The sequence below is a fragment of the Penaeus japonicus genome, unplaced genomic scaffold (genome assembly GCF_977035675.1).
Source record: "Penaeus japonicus unplaced genomic scaffold, GWHDUDI00000001_assembly GWHDUDI00000016, whole genome shotgun sequence".
Classification (NCBI taxonomy): Eukaryota; Metazoa; Arthropoda; class Malacostraca; order Decapoda; family Penaeidae; genus Penaeus; species Penaeus japonicus.
The window spans coordinates 10033548-10041652 of NW_028234418.1; positions in this window are offsets into that span (position 1 = coordinate 10033548).

Sequence of the window (8105 nt, forward strand, 5' to 3'; positions counted from 1 at the left end):
AGATAAATATAATATATGATTATTATTTAATCCCCCCAAATTATTAATTAATAATATTTAAATAATTTATCAGAAAAATTATACATAATAGAATAACATAATTATTTATAATTATAGATTATTTTAAAAAACCCCCATTATATATAATCATATTATTCTATATTAATTATGATTTATAGTTATTGATAAAAATAATAAAATTATAAAAACATTCATCATTTATAAAGTAATAACTAGACAGAAAGATTGATAGATATATAAACAACGAGACATAGATATAGAAAAAAAGGCTCTGATATAAATATAGATAAAAACAGATAAAAATAGACAGACAGATAAACAGGTAGATTGATAGACACACCGTAAAAGAACAGTAAAAGACCAGTAAAAGAACAGTAAAAGAACAGTAAAAGAAAGGGAATGAAAATGAAAACAAAAATCATGACAGACTGACAAAACTGCCCTGAAATTCAAAATAAAAAATACAGACCTTGAGATCGTCTTTGCAGTACTTTTAACGGATATAGATCTGTACTGATATCGGGTTACAGGCTATATCGGGTTGCTTTAATAACCGATAGATTTATCAGACTGGCGGCGAAAATAAGACATTATTGTCAGAGAGAGAGAGAGAGAGAGAGAGAGAGAGAGAGAGAGAGAGAGAGAGAGAGAGAGAGAGAGAGATGCGGGAGACGAAGGACGAGAGGAAGTGGGGAGACGCGGGGGAAGAGAGAGAGAATGGGATGAGAGAGAGAGAGAGGAAAGGTGAGGGAGTGAGGAGTGACTGGAGAGAGGAGGCAGGAGCGAGAGTGAAAAGAGAGAGGAGAGAGGATACTGAAGGGGGAGAGAGGAGAGGAGAGAGAGAGAAAGAGAAGAGAGACGATGGAGAAGGTGGGGACGGGAATTGGGAAAATGGGAGAGGAGGAGAAGTGGTGGAAGAGAGAGGAGGTGGGAGGGAGTAGAGAAGGGAGGGGAGAGAGAATGGAGAGAGGGGGATGAGAGCGGCGAGAGGTGTGAGAACGGAGAGAGAGGAGCGTGAGGGAAGATGAGAAGAGAGAAAGAGAGAAGAAGGTAAGGACGAAGAGTCGAAGAGGGGAGAGGCGAGAAGTGAGAGGGGACGAGATGTATGAGGTGCGAGAGATCCGGGAAGAAAGAGGAATTCGGCGGAGAGAAGAAGGAGATGGAGGGAGACGAGTCGGTGAGAGAGAGAGAGAGAGGGAGAGAGTAGCAAAAAAAAAGCCCTCCCCCCGAGGGGTTTGTATTATTGGTTGTTTTATCACTGAGGGACAAAGGAGGAAAGGGCCGGGATGGGTTTAGGGGGTGAAGGTAGAGGAGAGCAGAGATTAGAGAGAGAGAAGAGAGAAGAGGAGGAGGAGAGGGAGAGGGAAATGGGAGAGGAAGAGGGGGAGAAGAGAGAGAAGAGAGAGATGAAAAGAAGAAGAAAGAGGAGAGATGAGAGAGATGTAAGGAGAGAGACGAGAAGGAAGAAGAGGAGAAGAGAGAGAGAGAGAGGGGGATGGGGAGAGAGAGAGAGAGAGAGAGAGACGAGAGAGAGAAGAGAGAGAAGAGAGGCCCCAGCGGAGTAATTGGTTGTTAACATAGGGACCAAAAGGGCGGATGATTAGGGGTGCGAAGGTAGAGAGAGGGGAGAGAGAGAGAGAAGAGAGGGAGAGGAGAGAGATAAGGGAGACGGAGAGAGATGAGAGAGGAGGAAAGAAGTGGGCGAGAGAGAGAGAGAGAGAGAGAGAGAGAGAGAGAGAGAGAGAGAGAGAGAGAGAGAGAGAGATACAGACAGATATAGATAGAGATAGATAGATGGGAAGACACACACAATTACGCACACACACACACACACAGACAGAGACCGAGGTAGAGAGACAAAAAGAAATAGAAAGAGAGAGAGACCAATGCTGAGAGAGGGACGGAAAGAGAAAAAGAGAGATAGTGAGGATGTGAGAATAAGAGGAAGAGAGAGAAAGGGAAAGAGAGAGAGAGAGAGAGAGAGAGAGTGGACGTGAGAGAAGGAGAGACTGAGATGAGATGGGAGAGAGCGGAGTGAGAGAGTTTGAGAGAGAGCGAGAGAAGAGAGAGTAGAGATGAGGACGAGAGAGAGAGAGAGAGAGAGAGAGAGAGAGAGAAACACAGAGAGAGACAGACAGAGAGAGAAAGGGAAAGAGAGAAAGAGAGAGAGAAAGGGAAAGAGAGAAAGAGAGAGAGACAGGCATAGAGAGAGAGAGAGAGAGAGAGAGAGAGAGAGAGAGAGAGAGAGAGAGAGAGAGAGAGAGAGAGAGAGAGAGAGAGAGAGAGAGAGAGAGAGAGAGAGAGAGAGAGAGACCGTGCATCTAAATGTTATGTTAAACACAATGCAAGATTATCATAATGCATTTAATATTTTCCGCGTATTAGCATGTGACAAAACAAAAGCTTGATATTTTGGCCTCGAGTGAAATACACTAGACTTTCGAAAACAAAAACAAAAAAAAAAGAAAAAGAAAAAATGTTCAACAACATCCACACAGCATTATCATGTTGGAATTCGTAATCTAAATAGATAACATATATCACGTGCACATATATATATATATCTTTTTTCAGAAAACATTTTTTTATTAACTATATCATCGCTCAGGAAGACTATCTCTTTGTCAGAATGATATTAATTTTATCGACAGCTGGAATTAAAATTTTCTAATGGCCTTTGGATATTCTCTTTGCATAAGCGTTCAGTATTCCATTACGAAGATTTGGATATATGTATATATATATATATATTTTTTTTTAATCATAATTAAAAATATGATAATACTGATGAGGAGAGAGATGGAAAAGATAAAGATTGAAATGCAGTTTGATGTCTCTTGATAACAGTGAGTGACAGTAATGATAAAGATGCGTGTGATGGAGATAAGAAAGATAATGATGATTGTGATATATTTTTCATGTAATAAAATAGCAGCAATAGTAATAGTGATAATAATAGTTGTAGTAGTAGTGGTGGTGGGAGTAGTAGTAATACTACTACTGTTACTACCATTAATGATGATTACATTAATATGGCAATGATCATGAATATTATCATGATAATGGTGATGAAAATGAGGATGATAATTATCATAATAATGATGTTATTAATAATGATAATAATGATAATTCTTCTTCTTCCTCTCCTCCCCTGTATTTTCTCCTTCTTCCTCCATTTCTTTCCCTCTCTCTTCCCTCCTCCATACAAACGCACAATCTCTCCGCTGACACTATGAAGAAATTATAATGTTACTTAAGGAGAATAATGTAGACATACTCCACCAGCAAATGACAAGTAACTTTATTAAACTTCTAAATAATCATGTTTATCAATGCAGAATGAGGAGGATGAATTGCATATTTGTAAGACAAATATGATATCAAATTACATCAGTTAATAATGCTGACAGAAGATATCTGGGTTACCGTACCAACCAAACATATTTCCTTCCTTCATTATTGGCAATGTCTATAGGCATCCCCATGCAATATCTAATTTTTTTATTTTTTATTATTCAGAGGTTGATTTCAGTAAATCAAATGGCAAGTTAGGTGAGGTAATTACGAAAAAATACATTAGAACAATTTGTCAATAAACCTTCAAGAATCACAGAAAACATTTGGTTTATATTAGATGTAATAATAACGAAGAGATTAGATATCATTCTCTATACAGACGTCATTCCATGTCATGTCGCTGACCGTGAACTTATCACGATGACGCTTGATATAAAGAAATCAAAGCGACCACCAGTTCCTAAAACTTTTCGTGACTTTAATCACTATGACCCTCAGTCATTCTGCGAACTAATCGTAACTAAAGAACTAACTTTATTAGATATTTTATCGACAGACAATATAGATACTCAGGGAACCATCCTTACTGAAGTGATAAAAAGCAGCATAGATGCCTCTGCTCCCTATGTGACAAGAACCGTCAGACGTCCCTCTGCTCCATGGATAAATGACGACATCAAGAGAGCCATTGCCGATAGCAATAATGCCCCAAAAGCGCTCAAAAGTGTCAGATTTGAGCCCGCCCTTCAGCCAATTTATTAAATAAAAAACTAAACCGTTAAATCATTAAATCAATCTGAAAAGACGAATTATTTCAGAGATATATTACCTGAACATAAAAACAACTCTGGTAAAACATGTAGATTATTTATAACATTAGTGCTTAACAACAAACAACACTGATTCGACACAACGAGCATTTTAATGACTTTTTTGCACAAATTGAAAAACTAACTTAGGAACAAACAAAATTGCTTCCACATCACATCAAAATACAGATTGGGCAAGGCTTCTACCTGATGTTTCCAGACCACACAACCAATAGATGTAGAAACTATCATCCTTATAATAAAACAAAGATTTTATTAAGGATAGTTTACCCGGATTGCATTTTATGTAACGATCATCATTAATATTTTTTTGGTCACTGGTGTTTTCTTGTCGCTTTGGAAGCATGGAATTATAACACCAATTTTCAAGTCTGGGGATATAGACGACATGAATAATTACTGCTCCACTACAATACTCCCAGTACTATCTAAAGTTCTTGAAAAAAACAGTTGCAAATTGATGAATTTCCTGGAGATCAACAACCTATTATGCCTATTATGGGATTACTTTAGAAATAGGTTATCCACTGAAACAGCGTTGTTACAGATTATTGATCAAATTTATAACATGGACAACAATACGATAAACTTGCTCACTTTGCACGACCTTTCTAAAACTTTTGACAGTGTCAACCACAAAATTCTTCATAACTAATTAAGAAACAATAGAAATGATACTCATTGGTTTGATAGATATCTAGGTACAAAAACCCAATCGGCAAAACTTAATGAGAATATATCAGCACAATAATCAAAATAATCCGGCGTTCTACAAGGATCTATATTAGGCCCGATCCTATTCACAATTTTCATAAATGATTTATCAAAGATTGCCCATAACTGCCATCTAATACCATACGCCAATGAGTCAGTGAACAAATTAGGTTCATTGATAAGAAACACTCAACACATTCTTATTCGAGCAAAAAGATATTATGACATCAACGGCCTTAAAATAGATCCACAAAAAACACAATGTACCTTCATAGGTAGTCGGCAAAATTTAGATAAAATTCCCATAGACACGACTAGAGAATTTGAAGGCTGCCAAATTACACCATTCACTTCAGTCACAAATCTAGGAGTACATAGAAGACAAATCTAGGAGTAGATATAAGACACTTGAAGTCTATGTTGGCAATATTAATAGGAAATATATCTTAATCATATGAAAAATTAAATCCCTACTGAAACAAGAATCGCGGTTGCATAAACTCTAGCCCTGAGTATCATTAACTATTGCTTAAATGTTTGAGGCTCAGCTACCAAACCCAAATGCAGAAAGCACAAAGACCTACAAAACATTGCTGCAAGAGTCGCATTGGGTAATGTTAGTAAGGTCGATCCCATCACCCTACCTACATATTCTTGAATTAAAATGGTTCAAAATCCAAGCCAAATGAAGTTATGATACATGTGTCTTCATTTATAAAATAATTCACGTGAATTATCCACAATGGATCCTGCCCTTACAATCCCTCTCCACTTCCCATTCTTCTCTCTCTTCCTCATTTTCTCCCCCTCCTTCTCCCTCCCAGCCGGAAATCCAACAGCCGCGGACTCCACGGTTCGTTCTTGAATTCTCTTTCATTCCTCTGCGGGAGCGTTGGGGCGTTTGTAATCGCGGGTTGCGTATCGCGGGCGGGGTTCTAGGGTTTTTGAGGGACAGTCCTTAGTGGGCGGCCGTAGGAGAGCTAGATGGAAATTTATTACTTGCGCTGAGGAAAGTTCTGGTAGGGATGCGAGGGGAAAGAGGGAAGGAAGGGGAGGAGGGGAAGAGGGAAGGAAGGGGAGGGGGGAAAGAGGGAAGGAGGGAGAGAAGAGGAAAGTGGGAAGGAAGGGGAGGGGGGAAGAGGGAAGGAGGGAGAGGAGAGGAAAGAGGGAAGGAAAGAGAGGAGGGGGAATAAGGGGAAAGAGGGAAGGAAAGGGGAGGGGGAGAGGGAAGGGAATGGGAGGGGGGAGAGGGAACGAGGGGAAAAGGGAAGGAATAGGAGGAAGGAGTTTTTGGGAAAGAAGGGGAGAGAATAGAAGAGGACAAAAAAAGGGGGGGGGGGGGGGGGGCAGGGGCGGAGGGAGGGGAGGAAAAAAAAAAGGAGGGAGGAGGAGAGCGAGGGAAAGAGAGAGGGGGGAAAGTGGTAGAAAAGGATGGTGGAAGGAGAGAAGAAGAGAAAAAGGTTCGAAAGTGGAAGAAAATAGGAGGGAAGGAGGGAAAGAGAAGGGGAAAGTGGAAAGAAGGAAAGAGAAGGGAAAATAGAGATGGAAGAGAGGGATGGAAAGGAGGGAAAGGCGGGTGGTGTGGGGGGGGGGGACGAGAGTGGGAGAGCAAATTTTGAAAAAAGAGGAAGAGGGGGAAAAGGGAAGGATAGCATGGAGAGAAAAGATAAAGAGCGGAAGGCGGTAGGGGGGAAGGAGGGGGTGGGAGTAGGAGAGCGAAAAGGAAGAAGGAGGGGAAGAAGAAGAAAGAAAGAAGAGAAGAAAGGCGGGAAAATAAAAAAAAAAAAAGAAGGAAGTACAAAAAAAAAAAGGCAAAGGAAAGAGAAAATAAAACATGTAAAAGAAGGACGAGGATGGATTCTAGAAAGAAGAAAAAAACCCGAAGGAGAACGAATTTGAAAAATAAAAATTAAAAGAAGGAAATAAGGAAGGAGAAAAGAGAGAGAGAAAAGAGGAACTGAAAGAAAAGGAAGGAATCTTACTCTGCTGATGAAGTAGTCCGAGGAAAAAAGACACAACGGGTAGCCATTAAGAAGAGGGTAGGGGGGGGCATGGGGGTAAAGGGAGGGAGGGGAGGCACGGTGCACGGGAGTAAGGGAAGGGGGAGGGGACACGAAGGCTGGGGTAGGGGTAGGGGGTAAGGTGCAATGGGAGGAGAGGAGGGGGGAAGGGTAAAGAGGGGTATGGTGCATGGGGTAGGGGAAGGGGGCACGGTGTCAAGGGGCAAGGGGGAGGGGGAGGGGAAAGGGCAGGGAGGGGAAATGGAGAGGGGGACACGTGCAAGGGAAGAAAAGGGGGAGAGGGGGAGAGGGAAAGAGTGGTAAGAGAAAGGGGGAACATGATGAAAGATAAGGGGAGAGGGGAGAGAAAGGGAGGTGGGGTAGAGATGGGGGTGAGGAGGTGGGGGTGAGAACTGTGACGACGGAAGCAAACCACATCTAGAGTCCTTCTCTCCCCTCCCCCCTCCCCTTCCCCCTCCCCCTCCCTCTTTCCTCTTCCCCTTCACTCCCTTATGCCTTCCCATTTTTTTTTCTCTCTCTCTCTTTTCTCTATCATTAAAGATAGATAGATAGATAGAGAGATAGATGGAGAGAGAGATAGATAGATAGATAGAGAGATTGAGAGAGAGAGATAGAGATAGACAGACAGACAGACAGACAGACAGACAGAGAGAAACAGATAGAGAGAAAAATAAAAATAAATATGAGAGAACGAAAAAAAGAAATAGAGAAGATGAAGGAAAAAAAGAGAAAAAGAGATTAACAAAAAAAAAGACAAAAAAAAAAAAAAACTTACCTCCCCACCCTCCCTCTTTCCCTTCCTCTCCCCCTCATACACCCCCCCCCCTCCACACACACAGCAAGCGCGCCCATAGGCCTAGCGGGACGATGACCTCATATTCCTCTGGAGGCCTAGTTCGGAATGAGCAATTCTTTCCCTGTCCTGGATTTTGGGTTCCTCCTCAAGCAGCCAGGAGGAGGAAGAGGAGGAAGAGGAAGAGGAAGAGGAGGAGGAGGAAGAGGAGGAGGGGAAGAGGAAGAGGAGAAGGAAGAGGAGGAGGAGGAGGAAGAGGAGGAGGAGGAAGAGGAAGAATATAAGGAAGAGGTAGAAGAGGAGGAAGAGAAAGAAAAGGAGTAAGAGGAGGAGGAAGAAGAAGAGGAGGAGGAAGAGGGACAGGGCGAGAGGAGGAAGAGAAGGAAGAGAAAGAAAAGGAGGAAGAGGGACAGGGGGAGATGAGGATGA